The following is a 17,497-nucleotide window of genomic DNA, read 5'->3' on the forward strand; positions in this document are numbered from 1 at the left end:
ACTCCCTACTTGAAGAGCTGAGTCAAAGAAACCATTCTCCTTAAAGATGTTCCTGTTCTTCCCAACTAGAAAAGATCTTTTTCTACTCTTGTTTGTGCCATGTATTCCTTGCCATTCCCCATCTTCTATTTGTTACTTCTCCAGTCAGACTGTATGCTCTTTGGCATTTGCTGGCCTCGATAGCTAGTTCAGATGTTATACCATACCTGGCATTGTAGGCGCTGCATGGGGGTGAACCTAGTTTTCATTCCTTGGGAATACTGCCTTACGCAGTGAAGGGCCAGCACAGGCTCCGGAGCCGGCATCCAGCTCCAGCTCTACTCTGTGTGACTTTGGAAACATCGCCCGCTCTGACAGGCGCTCTAAGCTTTGACAGGAGCCGGATTCACTAGGGGAACTTTTAACACTCTTTATGCTTTAAAATTGCTTTACTTGGTAATAACATCCTATTGCTTATTATAATCATTTTAAATTCGAAAAATATTTTATAGGCAACATTTTACATTTGACAGGAAATTATTGTTAGCAACTAGAAAGGTATATTTAATAATATATGTGTTTCTTACAAAAATATTTAGTTATCAGAAGTATCAGAAGACCTCAAAGATACTGGTTTAGAAAGAAATCACTCAAACTTAAAATATATATTAAATGACTGTAACTTAGGTTTATTGACTTTGAAATATGACTGGGGAAAATACTCATCTAGTTCTATAATTTAAAGAAAGGTAAAATATTTCTTTGATATTTTCCCAAAGTTTTTCCTCAAAAAGAAAGATTAAATTTAATTTCTGATAGATTAATTCACTTTTATTCCTTTTCTAGTTGGAATATATTTTAGTTTATATGTTTAAAAAATCAAGCAACTAAATATAAAATTATGTCAATTTTTTAAAATAATGTTTTAAGATTTTGCCATATTTGAATTGCTTACTTCTATCCAAATTTAATTTTAATTCAGAGAAGTCATCTGAATTGCAATTAAATAGAATCTTAGCTTTTAACGAATATAACTTTAAAGGTATGGTACCTAAATCACCTCAATTTCACAGAAATTAATGTTGGGAACCGCTCTGCCTGGTTTCAGAAGCTGTAAACTCCCATGGCTAAGGCTGAGTCAGAGACCTTGGGACCATAAACCACTAAGGAGACAAAGCTTATCTCCCTGGCAGGGGCACTGCCTCTGCCCACTTTACTTTACCCTGCTTGGCCCCCAGTGCATGACTGGTTAGCCAAGGGAGGGACAACCTAAGACAGGCACGGTCACGAAGAGGCCCTCAGGACTTGGGGGGCTATAGAAAAAGGGGGTGATGGACCCTCGCCCCTTGGCTTTGACATAGCCTGAGCCCTCATTCTGCCTGCAAGTCTCCTAATCTCTTGGCTGCCTTACTTCCCCTGCCTGACTTAAGCCTGAAACAATGAGAGAGGGCAGTGCAGTCCTGTGCTGGAAAGGGAAGATTCCCCAGGGCGATCAGGCCTAAGAAAGAATGCATAAAATCCTGTGAAACCTGCTTTGCTAAGAATGCCCTCAATTTTCTGATAAGGGTCCAAGCATGAAATGAGTTTGTTTCCCAAAGTCTTATAGCCCTTTAGCTAACTGACCCTGACTCAGAATAAGCCCTCAGAGTTCTTTGTATGTTATCTATTGTTTGATCCATACTGCCTGACAATGATTTTTGGGCTTTCCCTGTATTCCTGTGCAAATTGAACCCAATAAAAGCCCATTGAAGAAAAGGCTCTTGGTCCTTTTCCTTTGAGAGATCGGCCACCTTTCCTCCCCAAGCAGATCATGCCTTGGTAGACTTATTCTCATCCGCAGTGGACAGGGGGCTCTGCAGGCAAAGCTCCCCCACAAGTTAACATCTCAATATGTCTTGCTTTGAAATGAAAATGTCTTTAAAGAAAACAATTATTCATGAAATGAAGATGGCAGAGTCCACTCAGTGATTCTTTGTGGAAAAAGACACCTTTATAATCAACACTTTTAGCAAGCAGTTTTGATGAAATACTTGGATAAAATAAAGATTTTTAATATTCCAGAGGGATTTAGTTTTTTTCAATGTTTTCTCCAGGCTCTTCTTACTACAAAGAGCTTGAAATTGACAGTATAGAATTTCCTTTTCCATGACATGAGACATTCTCATGAAATGAAAAATAGATTGTATATAATGCTTTTCATTAAATGTAAAACTCAGGAGGTTTTATTTCTAATGAGCAGTTTATGTGAAAAAAAAAATCCTTCTCAAAAGCAATCCTCTTCTCTCAAAAAGGAAAACAATTGCTGTGGTATACTGAGACCTACCCCCAACCACCCCCCCACCCCACAACAATCAGAGAGGTGTTACAGCTCCTTAGACTTCAATGGGGAGAGATCCTCCCTAACCCATTGGGCCTGAATTCTTGAGGATGTCGAACACTCCAAGCTAGTTGGCTATTGAAACTAATTGTTAGAGGCATTCTCAACCTTGGCACCACTGACGTTTTGGTCTGGATGATTCTTTGCTGTAGGAGTTAGTGGTTGTCCGTATCATCAAAGGATGTTTAGAAGCATCCCTAGCTTCTACCCACTAGTTGCTGGTAGCACACATACCCTCTGCTCCTCAGTGTGACCAAGAAGATGTCTCCTGACATTTTTAATGAGCCCTGGAGGGTGGGGGCAAAACTGTCCCCAGGTGAGACCACCATTTTGAAGTATCACACCAGTGCTCACTCTGAAGATGGACCCCACCTCACCCCCCAGCCCAGCACACACGCATTTGAAGTTCTGCTCCTCTTATTTGTAAAATAAGGATAATAATTATTTATTATCATTGGGTCATTATCAGGATTTAATAAGATGATGCAGAAAAATCACTTAGAAGAGTGCCTGGAACATAGTAGGCCCTTAGCCAGCATTGTAAATTATTTCTATTATAATCCCCATAGCCTTTGAATAAAACTTTAATTTTCCCAGTAATGCAAGGTTTAAAGGTTCTCTCAACAACTACTGAGAGTTACATAACTGATACCAATTAGTGGGTATTTTTTCTTTTTAAACCCAATTAAAATAATTACAGAGACAATTAATTTCTCCAACTAATTTTCCAGAAGGAACACACACCATAAGCCTCCCTAGGATGGAATATTGCCCACTGGTGCGGGGACAGGATCTACAGTGTGTGCAAAGGAAAGCATTTTGTGAGTTTTTTTAATCGCGGGGTTTAGTCAAGAAAGTCTGTTTGGGCCAAAGTTTCACTTTAATAGTAATTAATGCAAATGCTAATAGCTCAAAGCCTTCAGGTTTCAGGACACAGCGGTAGCTGCGGCTGCATTTAAAATCTCAGCAGGCCCTGCTCTTGTGCTTCTGTAAACCTGAGGGCCTCACTACAAAGGGTATGATTAAGACCTGTGCTCAGCAGCACCACAGGCACCTTCATGCTGGCAAATGGCAATTGAATCCTTTCCTTAAATTTGAGCCTAAAAGGGTCACTTGGCATGGAAATAAAGACAGGTTGGGGTTTTTTAAAATATGGTTCTGTGATACTGTTAAAGAAATAGATACTTAAATCATCTCTCTTGGAAGCCTTTTCAATTGCATTAAAATACAGATATAGCATTAAGATACAAAGGATACATTTCAAGAGCCCCAGTGGATACCTGGAACTTCCTGTAGTATCAAATCCCATATATACTGTTTTGTCTTACACATACATACTTAAGATACGGTTTAATTTATAAATTACGCAGAGTAAGAGATTAACAATACATAATTATAAAATAGAACAATTGTAACAACATGCTGTAATAAAAGTTACGTGAATGGCATCGGGCCATTATTAAGTAGAGTAAGGGTTACATGAACAGAAACAAGGGGATACCAGGATAGTCGCACTGATCACCCAGGGGGCTACGGAGTGACTGACGGGCAGGCGGTACTTGGGCAAAGGGGCGATTCGTGTGTCCTGGGCAGGAAGGAGTGGGACGGACTGGAACGGCTGCAGGAGTTTGCATCGCGCTACTGAGAACAATGGCGTGCAGTTGAAAACTTATGACATTGTTTACTTCTGAAGTTTCTGTTTCCTATTTTCAGACCCCAGTTCACCAGTTACAATTAAAATTATGGAAAGCCAAAGCACAGATAAGGAGGAGAGCTCTACTTCGCCCCACTCTTGACATTTTGATTCCGTGATACCTAAGCTCTAGCTCTGGAATTAGGTTTTTATGAGGCTCCCCAGGTGACTTCCAGATTTCAGCTTTCCACACAGATTTGGAAGATACTGCCCAAAGAAATGGTGGAATACCTAGGAGCTTAAGTCAACTTCTGTAAATGAAATACAATTTCCTCAATGACGCTGATTGTAAAGTGAACAATTAATTGATCCATTCATTGTACATACACTTCCTGAGAATCTACTGGACACATAAGTTAGTCACAGGCGGAGGACAAGGGGGGAAGAAAGCAGCTCTGGTCTCCTCCCCCACGGAGACCGTTATTGACCAAGATGGCCAGATGGCCTTATCAGTTCCTTGGCTCGACTAAACTTCAGACAGATTTCTTTCTGACTGTAGGCCCCTGACCTCCCTTGTCTTACAGCATTTACTTCAGAAAATGTGTAATTATAAATTATTTTTCTGTCCCTGTGGGATGTAAATATTCTAAAACCCTGGAATCTCTTTCTGAAGGAGCAGGGGGACATCATTTTGCAGGACAATCATCAAGAAAGACACGGCCCCTCTCTGCTGGTTTCTGTAGGATGACAGGGGGCTACCCAGGGTAAAACCTAGTTAGCACACACAGATGGCCTGGCCACACTGACCAACCTCCTCCCTAACAGCCTGCAGTTCCTTTGCACGAGCTCACCCCCGGATTTGAAAACCTCTTGCCTTCTATTTCAGCAGAATTGAGTTCAATCTGCATCCCTAGGGTTACGACCTCAGTCTTAGCCCCTACTGTAATAGTCTTGATAAAGTCTTCCTTGCCTATTTTTTCTTTGGCATTACCCATGTCATCAATTTTGACTTTTATTGTGCATAAAAATCACTTGAGTTTGCTAATTCAGTAGATTTTTGAATAAACAAGGATGCACCTGGATGATATGAGCAGAATATAGAGACCAGACACTGAGAAACATTGGTGCCCATGGTCCCACCATACATTGCCTTAGGGAGTGTACCCTTGAAACCAAAGGTCCTTATGACTTGGATTAAATTTAGCTTTAAATCCTAGTGCGCTCTCTCTCTGTTTCAGTATGTATATATATACCCCTCATAGACCTAGCCTCCGGGCCCCAGCCCCCACCTCTGCCCAGTCAGCAACCCCAGGGCAGCAGAAGACAATAGCTAGACCTGACTGGTCACAGGGTCTGGACCTCTCTGGCAGGCTTAAGGTAACATCTTGACATACATTATCTTTCAGCTCCTAAGCCCTAAGGTAGAACTGTCCCCTGGCTACTTCCCATGAAACCAGACAGAGGGAGGCCAGAGCAGACATCAGAGCTGCCCTGAAGACCTGAAGAAATGATCTACTACCCTCACCTCACTTGCAACCAATGAGCTCCCAGCACAACCCCAAAACCCTTAACCCATGGTGTCTTGTGATTTTGCCCTGTGTAATCAGTAACCCACATGCCATTGAAAGTCAGTCAAGTCTTTAGAGCATTAGCTCCCCTTATCCCAGAGTAGCCAATTCAATATTAAACTGTTTTTCTTTCTATACTGCAGACTCCTGCTCATGCATTTCTTTTGGGCCAGTACGTGCCAGCAGACACTCAAATATTGGGGTCCCGGTAACACCATCTAGGGTAAGTCACAATGGCCCAGCAGTCAGTTTCAAGGGTTCACAAAGGCCAAATCTTGAACATTTTGAGTGTCAAAATAATTAAGTATAACAACAGACTCAGACAGTGAACACAATGAAAGTCTATGAGTACATTCTGGTTATAAATAAATAATAGTTGTGGAGAAGGGAGGGCTCTTGATTAAAAAAGGAAACAGTAATTATGGATAAATGTGCAGAGAATGCTGGAGTTTGGAAATAGTTATTTTGCAACCATCACAGTAAAGATTAGCTCATGCAAGAATCATCAACAAATGATAAATCAAAGGGGAAAATTTTTATGGAGACCAGAATATATGCATGGTCTTAAAGTGTCTCTCTACAGATTGCTTGCTAATTGCAAGATTAAAAATAGGAACGACACAGTGGAATAAATGGGCCATCCCTTGACCAGGTGACCAAAGTAAACACCCATGACGAGGGGCAGATGGGCATCATGTGCCTCCTCCACATGTGATACCCTAGGAAGGACAGACAATCATTTATATAACATTCATAACACTGAAAATGTTAATCTGTTCATCAGGAGTCATCAGCAAACTCCAGTTGATGATCCTTTTATTAAGAAGGGGAAGGGGAAAGGATATATTCTTCAAACATGTCAATGTCATAAAAGATAGAAAAGGAAAATGATTCCAGTTTAGAGAAGATCCAAGAAGCCTGAAAAGCAGTATTCTATGTGATCCCAGACTGGATCTTGCACTGAAGAAAAAATGCTGCATGGGTCTTCGTTCCGCCTATTGATAAACTTGCAGCATGGCTGGTGAATCACTAAAAGTTAAAACTATGTAATAATTTTGTAAGAGATTATCCTAATTTTCAGGAAATTTACGAGGTCTGTCCAGAGCATCTCCAGCCATGTAATATGAAAAATAGAGACATTTATTGAAAAAGATACAAGATGCAAGACACATCGTACACAGGACAACACCTCAGTCTCCTTCAAAGTAGGCACCTTGGGACTTCACACAGTTCTCTCAATTGTCATCAGCTGCCCCATCATATTTTCCTGAATCTCACTGAGGGTCTGAACTCTCTTCTCTTTCAAAGGTGATTTTAGTTTTGGGAAAAGCCAGAAGTTGCCGGGTGCCAAATCTGGGCTGTAGGGAACTAAGTCAACAGGGCGATTTGATGTTTCACCAAAAACTGCTGTGTAGGACATGTTGTGTGAGCAGGAACATTGAAGTAATGAAGCTGCCAATCACCAGTCGCCCATATCTGCAGCCTTCTGAATCATCTGAGTAGTTTCTGTGAAGAAGTGTTCTAGCTTAACACAAAACCTGATGCAGATCTGTTGCTCTAACATGCTCATTTTGAATGTGACGGCCACACAGTACACATGCTCACTCAACAGCATCTACCACCTCCATTGTTCACACATGTGCATTCCAGTCCACTTTCCTTGGCTGCCAGGTTATACTGACGCACACAAGCCTTTCTCATTATATGAACAATGGTTGGACGTCTAGACAGACCTCATACACCAAAACACTGAGGGGTAAAGTTTCATCTTATACATAACTTATACTCATGAGGTTCAAAAAAACTCTAGATATATAGCAAATAAAGATAAAGTAAATGGGGCAAAATATTAACAAAGAGTGAATCTGTGTAAAACAGATACAAGTGTTTTTTGTACTATTTTTGTAACTTTCCTACATGTTCAAAATTATTCCCAAGTAAGAAGTTTAAAATATGCCAATTTTCCTAAATGTGCATTTATATAATGAGGAAAAGCAATAATTTCATAAAGCAAGCCAGCCATTTATACAGCTCCAACTAAATATTATGTCTGTAGCCTTTTCAGAGGATTAAGGAGATGATTTTTGAATATTATTTATTCTGTTGTTTAATGTAAAACACACACACACACAACCCATTTATGAATTTCTCTAAGAGTGCAGAATAAAGACTAGGGAAAAGCTCTCCTAAGGAAAAACCTAATAAATGGGCGAGACTTCATCCACCGGAACCTGCAGGGCCGTGTAGCCTGTGGGTCTCCTTTGCCTTGACTATTTAGAGCCAAACCAGTGACACTGCAGCGACTCTCTTCGGCCTCCGCTGGCCAGAACCCCTGATGGTGCCTTTCTTTAATGTCCCACCTCTTCCCTCATTTTTCCCTTTTCATGTTTCAGGTCTATATTAACAGGTTTCAATGTTTTATGTGACATTTGGGAGTGAAATGGCAAACTGCATCAACACGTTGAATATAGTGTCATTATAAATTAATAAACATATAAATGGAAATAAAACAATGTGCTAGGTTTGTCCTCCAAAAGACAGAGGCAACTTTCACATTTTATTCAGCGCCACAATCTGGGGCACCTTCTGAGAAATATACCTCCAGTAGCCGTGCCCCGCCCCCCACTGTGGTCATTGTCTGTCGCTTTGCCCTACTTTATTTATCTGCTTGGCATTTAGCGCCAACTTTCTATATCTGTTTGTGTGTATTGTATGTTTTCCTCTAAAACATAAATTCTGTGTTCACAAATTCAGCATGGACTCTGTCTTTCGTTTATTGCTAGAACAATGTATACCAAGTGAATAAAAGAGAGAGAGAGAGAAAGTTGCGTGTTCCTATAAATTCATTCCCTGGCTGTTTATTTCCCATGATATGACAATATTTATCTCTGTAACAAGATACAAATGCTCAGTATACCTACACACAAATAATGTGTATATGTGTATATAGTATATATGCAATGTATATTTCGGTCTTTGCTGACTTACAAGGCAGATATTGCCACTCCATCGTCACCAGCAGCTAGGGATTGAAGAATGAGGAACTATGAGGATGTATGTTATCATTACACCTATTCATTTATTTTTTAGAAAAGCTCAGTTGTTAAGGAAGAAGAAAATATGTGATTCCAATGATTTGTTTAAAGTGCTTTGTGTGGTGACTGGTGAAAGGACTGTGGAGGGAATGCTGGAAAAACTGGGATAAGAAAGAAGGAGGAGCAAGAACACCAGAGTTCTCAAAGCTGCAAGTATCGCCAGAGAATGAGGCTGTTGTCTGGAAAGTGCCGGGCGAAAGCCCCTAAGGAGGGCAGGGTGTACAGGCCATCAGAGGCCATGCTTGTTGGGAGCCTGCACCAGCTAGTGGTTCAGTCTACTCACTGTCCGTGGTACCATAAGAGTGGGGCACGGGAACTCGGGGAAGAGAGAGGGACAATAAGGGATTATTTGCCATGTGAAGGACTTTGGCTTTTATCCTGTAGGGAGTCACTGAAGGGTTTTAAACAGAGGAATGACAGAAACAATCACATTGTTAATTTTTTAAAATGATCTTGCGGTGATGACTATGTTAATTTGCTTGATTGTGGTAATTCACAAGGTGTACAAATATTAAAATACCAAGTAGTATGTATACCTTAAATCTATAGAACCTTTATTTTGCAATTATACCTCAATAAAGTTGAGAAAAAATAGTTATCAGTGGCAGGTTGGAGAACGGTTTGGAGAAAAGGAAGACTGGAGACAGGGAAAACGGAGCTACTGGTACAAACCTCAGGTAAAGCGGTAGCCAGTTCCTAAACACATGACTGAATTTTCTGCATTAAATAAATAATAATTATAGGAAAGCTATCCAATAGATTTTCCCTCTAAGTAAAAAAAGCACGTACATGTTTAAAAATTAACGAATGTTCACATTCTGTGTTGGACCTATTTAGAATTTTTTGTTTGTTTTTATCCATGAATCATTAAAATGGCTGACTTTTATTTTTAATTCATTAACATATAGGATATTAATCTCTTCTACCAAGCTACTGATAAATTTGTTCTTATATTCTCTGCCATTTCAATTGATGGCATGATGGATGAACAAAATATCAGGCCATCCTATTATTTTCTTCTGAGGAGTTAATCCATTTTATTTGCTCTAAAGTAGTGCATCTAGAGCTATAATATTTCATCGTTCTGTTGGTAGTAACAGCCACATTCATTATAAGCAGCCTATAAATCCTCCAATGTTTCCTTCAGCTCAAGGATCAGTGACTTCATCAGACACCTCTGCTGAAGTTTGCAGCAGGGAGCTGTGTCAAGTGGGAGCACAGATGCATCGATTGAACATTAAACTGTTTTTATGCTAAAATTCATCGGTAAGATACTGAGCAAGCAAAGAGGATACACACACTGCCCAGTACATCATCGGGCAGTGACCATGTATAAGCCAGTTATGGAACCTGGGCACGGATGTGAGAGGATGAGGGAGACTTTCCAACAGGAACGCCTGGCACGTTGAAAAGATAGTTCTGGACTTGTGACTAGACAATGCATAGCAATGATCTCAGGATGCCTACTCCTGTGTGTATTTGAAGCTCTTACTGTTTTCTCTCCAAAAACTGGAGCACCTGAAGGGTTAAATAACATCCAAATAATCCTTTCAAGGTTTTTCTTCAGCTATCATGAAAATTAAGAACTTCTTGTCCTTTCTATTTGTCTTACATGTTTATTAGGCTCCTAACTTATTTGACATCATATACCCAACACATCAGTTTTTCCTGTCTTTATGAGCTACTACTTTTTTATTAATTGTGCTAAGCATATCATGGATTTCATCTAGTCCATTTGTTGTTCGTATCCTGTGTAAGAACTGAAGTTTCTTAAAAAACTCAGCGAGCGTGTACCGCAGTAGTTATTCAAATGAGGCTTCTGACCCCATTATTACAATTATTAACTGAGTCATACCAGCAATGACTAATAAAGTTAAGCAATTTAGATGAAAAACCAAAAAGGAGAAATGTAGAGTCCAAAAATACCCTTTTAACAAGATTTAAAAAGTATTTGCTTCTATGTAATTTCTCCTCCCTAACATAAAGGTGGCCTTGTTATTATTTTACACCTATTTCTTTAATTTGGTTTTAGTTGGTACTAAGTTAGCTTGAGTGACAATAAATACTCAAAATAAATTGATTTCTCTGTCACATGTGTTAAAGAAATTTTTCAGCTAGCAAGAATATGGGAAGAAAAAAGGAGGGCAAACCCTCTCATAGAAAGAAGTTTATTTGTGAGTTATCAGCTAGAACTTAGTCATATGACCACACCTAACTCAAGGGAAGCTGGAAAATGTCTTTTTCTCCTTGGCCATGTGTCCAGCTAAAAATCAGGTTTAGGGTGAAAAGATACATATTGAAAGAGGAGTATCAGGTTTTGTCACAAAAGATGAGCAAAACAAAATTTTCACTAAAGTGTAAAAATGTGAGTGACTGTAAGTAGGACAAATGTCCCACCTCCCTGTGGGAAGCCTATCATTTTCTTTCCAATTTAAAACTCAGTATAAACCCAAATTCATACTATAACTCCTCCTAAAAAGTACATAATTATGATCCAGTTAACATACAATTAAACATTTTTCTCAAAACAACCAATAATTATCTTGTGCAGCACACTTAGCAAATGCATCCTATTACCATAATAATATCAAGATTATATTATTAAGCCAAATGTAAACCTTTGAAAACAATTAAAAATGAACCCAATACTCCGTGAACAGGTGCATGCTTTTCCCCGGTAAGTCTAAAGAACACTACCCTTTTCTATTTGCTTGGGTTTTCCTCCTGAACTTTACATTTCCAGAAAAGTAAACTACTCCTCTGTCTTTAAACATGGGCTGAGTAATTTGTCAGAAGCTAGAGCTTTATACATTTCTCAACTGATCACGGGCTCTAGTCAATTTGAGGGGGTCGATCTGTAGATTTCCTTTGATGTTCTTTGGTAAGAAATGGCCCACGTGAGCCTCGTAGTTAACTTCCACATTAAAGATTCATTCATTGAATTTTTCCTACAAATAGTACTTCTGGCACTTTCCAACCTCTCAACTGATCATATCTACCCTACCTGCTTTGGGAGAAAGACTGTTGGGGATTGTAGTGCTGTCTTTATTTTTCCTTTGTCGGGAGGATAAATAATTTTCCTCATACTTAAGTTCTTCTGGCTGGACTAATAACCAAATTAACATGAGCCAAATTACAAAAAGAAAGTAAACAAATATATTGTGCATACATATATGGGGCTTCTTAAGAATATGGGACCTGAGGATGGATCTGGTGGTTAAAGCTTACATAGCATCTTGAACTAAGGAAAAATAGAGGTTGGGTGGGTGATTGGTTTGGGACTTCAAAGGGAGGAAGGCAATTCACATGGAGATGAAAAAAGCAAATGTTTGGTAAACAAATCTTTGCTGGGCCATCTTTAACAATGGGACATAGAGAAGACTTTGATCAAAAAGCCTTATTAGGTTCCTCCCTATCACACACTAGTTGATATCAAACCCTAGTTATCTATGATGGTATCTCCCCTCCTGGAGCTGGTCCTCTACTAGGTGCATTTAGGCAGTTAGGGGAAAGGGCAAAGTTTTTCCTGAGTCTTGTTTCTTGAAAATAAGCACCTTAAAATAATCAATATTCCTAAAGGTATATTTTGAGGTGGCAAACTCTGCCTCCTCTCACCCTATTATCTCTGAAGTAACCAGGAAGGGAACTAATATTCATTGAAATAATTACTCTTTGCTGGATACCATAGATTAAAGTTTTATTTGATATAGTTTGGAATGATTGTATTGTTGTCTTATCATATTTTTGAGTATTTTATGTTTAGTTATTAAGGTCTTTTTTCCATTGCATTTTCATTTTAATTATGCTTGGCATAGAAGACAGCCATTGATGTTTTTATATTCATTTGTAGCTAGCTAGCACATACTCTCTCTTACTGTCTTAAATAATTTTTCACTCAATTCTCTTGGGTTTTCAAAGTATATAGTACGATCTTCAAATATTTATGCTTCATATTTTATTCTCTTACCTATATCTTTCTAGAGGTTTACAGCTAATCACCATGGGGAAAGATCGTCCCTGGTTTATAACTTCTGAGTCAATCTGAAATATTAGGGGCTTTGACCCTGTTTTCTGAATTAAGCCCCCAAACTCCGTACAAAATGGGATTATTATCCACATTTCACAAAGGGGAAATCACCTACGGTTACTAAAGGAAATATTTTTGAACCCAGATTTGTTCTCCAATTTCATGTGTTTTCAATAATTTAACATAATAACTCCAAAAGAAAATATTGGATTCAGTAAAAAGGTAGACTATTTTCCACCTAATGCTTTCATCCTGATATGTTCATCATGGAAAGATCCTAAGTCAGAAAAGTACCTGTTCTAGTTATATATTGTTGTGCATTACATAAACCCAAACTCAGTAGCGTAAAACTACATGCATTTTATTACACACTCAGGGCAGATATTTGTACAAGGCAGAGCAAGGATGACTTGTCCATCCACATGACACACCACATTCTGGAAACAGAACTGTTGGGTACAGCTGGTATTGTAGGTTGGCTATCAGGGGGGCAAGCTACGGCTAGAAGAGAAGAAGACAACAGACTTTGGAGGATCTTATCTAAGATCAGACTAAAGTTTGGATGTTATTCTGTAGGTAGTCTTTAAAAAGATATAACAAATGAGCATTCAATATATTTTAGCAACATTTTAGAAGTTGTATTGGAGGAAGCTGATGCAGGAAGTAGGGGTATATGTTAAGAAAGAAAGAATGTGAGTCCTGACCACTGTGGTTCACTTGGTTGGGTGTCGTCCTGCAAAGCAAAACGTCAGTGGTTTTATTCCCAGTCAGGGCACATGCCTGGGTTGTGGTTCAGTCCATGGTCAGAGTGCGTATGAGTGGCAACTGCTCCATGTTTCTCTCTCACATTGATGCTTCTCTCCCTCTCTTTCTCCCTCTCTTCCCCTCTCTCTAAAAATAAACTAGTTAATTAAAAATTCAAAAGAGAGAAAGAATATTGAATGTTTTTACTCAGGCAATAGTCATGAGAACTTCCATGACTTTTGGTAGATTATATCTGGAAATTTGGGAGAGGGATTTGGTGGATGGATGACTGAGGTTGGGCCAATCATCAGAATCATCTTTCTGGCCATAGTGATTCATTCATTGAGTGTGGGTCAGAGGAGCATGCAGAGCCTGTGTTAATCAGATTCTACTTCCTGGGAAGTTTTAGTCCTGAGACAACATACACAGAGGCAGAAAGTAATTAGAACTAAGTCGCTTGATGGCAGTACCCGAGAGAAGTTTGAAGATCGTTTGCTGCTAAGATTCCTAGACCTGCCCTTATTTTTGTCCTTCCAAAGTCTTTGTCATTTAGTGTTGCAAGCCACCCTATTTTCCCTTAATTTTCTTGTATTTTGCCTCCTCCTCTCTCCTTTCAGAAGTTGTCTCCTATTGCTGGCAACAAGAGCCAATACTGGCTGTTTTGAACAACTGACATTTTTTATATGGTGTCCGTTCCAATTGTCCAGGTGTTAATATGACCCCTGTTGCCACAACAAATGTTAACTTATTCAGATGTTTTGACTAAATGAAAAAGAGTCTCTCTCCCTCTGCTTCTTTTCTATTCTTTCTTCTCTATTTCTTTCACTATTTTGTTATCCTAATTGCAGTTTTTATTTTTAATGTGATTATTTATGTGTGTCCAAACCCTAGATTATAAACTCTCCTGGTGCAGGACAAACTCTTGATTTGTCTTGAATTTTCATAGGTTATAACCCTATGCTTTATATAAGAAAATACTTGGTAAATGCATAGGGGATGAAATAATGCTTGTGTTTCAATACCAGAGAATTACAGGCTACTAAGACCAGCTGAAATAACCCAGGACTTCAGTGGGAAAAAAATCCCAACTAACAGGTGGATAGCAGGTGAAGAAAGCAATCCGTGCCAAATTGGAACTGGAATTCAACAGGCTTCAAGGATGCCCTCAGGAAGATGAATGGGAATTCTAAGCAGTAACAGGATGACAAAGGAGCTGAATGATGGTAGTGACACAGTGGAGAAAAAAAGAATGAGGGAGACAAATAGAAATTCCTGGAGAAATATCAACTAACTGCGTCTAAGAAAGTCATTACCCAAATCTGAGAAATACTACAAGGGCATTATTTTGAGCAAATAGTGAATATAGCTATAGAGAACCCACTTGACCCAGACACTTGGATCATCGCACGTTAATTAGTGCAAGTGGTAACCTTGGACCTAAAGTGAAGGCAGCGGGATCTCAGCACACTAGTTAGCAATCCATTGATTGTGCAGTCATTACACTGTAGCTGCTCCACTAGCTTCCGACTCCTAGACCACCTCCCTGGGCAAAGCATGAAGATTAACTTATGAATGTAGAACAGAACCTAAACGTTAACAAGCCCTAAAATGTCAAAGTAGAGATGTTGCTGATGGAAGGCAGTATGTAAAGGGGGCACATAGGTGAGGGCTCAGTAGAAGGTGCTTAAAGTAATTAAAGTTCTTGGAATGAAATAGAGGATTAAGTATATTATGTAATCTGGAAAGTTTGCCAAGGTGAGAAATAAAAATTACAGAATTAATCTTGATGCTTCCAAGTTGACTTAATAAAGAGCACTGCTCTTCCAGACCTGAGTGCCTAAGTAATTGAGAAAGGAGTGACAGGCAGAAGGCAAAGCACCTTTGTGGTGACTTGTAGAGGCTCCGTGCAGAATGTGTAAGGCCAGACAGACTTGCCAAGTGGCCCTCAGTGTTGGGCAGACTAAGCGTGTGCAGGGGCAAGGGCAGGCCTTTGCTCATAGCAGAGAGCAGCAGAGAACTTCTGGAGAAGTCTAGGAAAAGAAGAGCAGAATTAGGACAGAAGCATGCTCAGCCTATTCTTCCAACTTTACCAATCAGACCTGTCTCTTTACTTCCTCTGGTGTGAAGTAAAAACCCAGAGAAGGTCCAGGAAAGCCAGTGGAGCCCCAAGCCCATGGAAGACACCTTAGGAAGTAGAAACTAAGCAGTGTTGGCTCACCGCCACCACCAGCTTGAGGGCAAAGGGGTGGGAGAGCGGGGTAGGCTTGGTGGTATACATGAACCGATTCTTCATCTCTCACGGTGCAATGCTGGTAAGTAGCATCTAAAATAAATACAACAAAATAAAGCAGGTTTCCTATTTAGCAGTAAAAAGGTGTCCCTCAGAAGAACTGGAAATTTTAAAAAATTAGGTTCACTCTATGGATGAGGAGGAGCAGGGTGGGCGGAAGACCACTGACATTTGTTATAAGCTCTTCCATTTCATGTCTTTCGTTAGCTTTGTGAATGAGTTAGTGTGGGTACAAAAAGAAAGACAAATTGATGTGCTATCATCTTGTAATTAAAGTTCAAAATAATATTCTCCATAATAGTAACATTTTAGAATAAATAACAGAATTTTTCTAATGAAAGCTCACTTTCACATTTAATTTTCCCTAAGGTTAAATATAGATATATGATGCTCTAATAACAGTTATACTTTGGTAAAAAATGAAAACAAAAAAAGCACCGTAACATTTGTTGTATGCTGTGTGCCTTGCTTTGTGTGAAGAGCTTCCTGTGGACGGCTGCAATTAATCTGGACAATGCCTCCACGTCACAGGTGAGGGATGGGTGACCTGCTCGGGTAACTGTCCTGTGCCTGAGCGCTGCAACAGGGAGTTCAGCTGAGTCTGTCGACGCCCAGTGCTGTGCAGTGGGAAGCACACACTATGCAGACCACATTCCACGCAGACAGAGCCTGCACTGTTTGTAGGAGCACATTTGTGGAGAACAATTGGATTAAACTCAACACTTCCTTTTAAATGGCTTTGGTAGGGTATAATTTACACACTGCGAAGTCCATTCACCAGCTCTAAGTGTCTGTGGAGATGGGCTATGCTACCAATGACCTGTGAGGAGAGGTGGATGTTCCCAAGATTACTCAGATGGCCCGTGATCAAAGTGTTCACAGTCTAGTTGGGGAAATAAGCATGAGTTACTAAATATATAATGAATAACATGGGTGTGATTATAATTAAGATGAGATATAAAATTCAGTCTGTCATTGCTAGAGTGAAGTTTCAAAATCAACACTGCAGAGCCTATTAAATATTTGAATGAGTAACTAGGTTGCAAGTTTAATTTTCAATTAGGTGTCATCTATCTCTTTAAGAGAGAGTAAATAAATCTTAGATCTTAAGTAAAGGACCAATTCCACTTTTAAAATTGCCCACAGGAAAGCATCAGTAATGAACATGAACATCATTTCCTTAGAACAACAATTAAATAAAAATTTCCTTTATATTTTGCCACAGGCACTGAGATTCATAAATTAGAATACCATGTCAATGCAAATTTTTTGATAAAGAAATTTCTTTGGCATATATTGATTTAAGAAAATGAGGAAATGAATCTTCAATTAATTTTTTAAAAATCCTTACTGAGAAGTACAACAAAATTTACATAAAGAATAGGAGAACATCAAAACTTAATGATTCCATGCTGATTAGGATGATTTAAATGTATGGAATGTACATATTTACTATTTATTATTAAACAATAGGTTTTGCTGAAATTTTCTGAGTAAGGGGATCACACGTGCAATATCTCTTTTGGCAGACTTATTACCAAACCATGAGAAATATCACATAGTTCACAGGAAAATAATTTTTAAAAAAACTCATTCTAGCATTTACTGTTTTTATAATTTTTTAAATATGTTTATAATTTTTGTATTTTGTTTCTGTGTAGTAAAATAAGAGCTAAAGCTTTTTACTGTTGTTCAAGTACAGTTGTCCTCATTTCCCCCCACAATGCTCTCCTGCCCCACCCACCCTCGCCTCCCACCCTCAAACCTACCCCCTTTGCCTTTGT

Source organism: Desmodus rotundus, chromosome 4 (genome assembly GCF_022682495.2).
Source record: "Desmodus rotundus isolate HL8 chromosome 4, HLdesRot8A.1, whole genome shotgun sequence".
Classification (NCBI taxonomy): domain Eukaryota; kingdom Metazoa; phylum Chordata; class Mammalia; order Chiroptera; family Phyllostomidae; genus Desmodus; species Desmodus rotundus.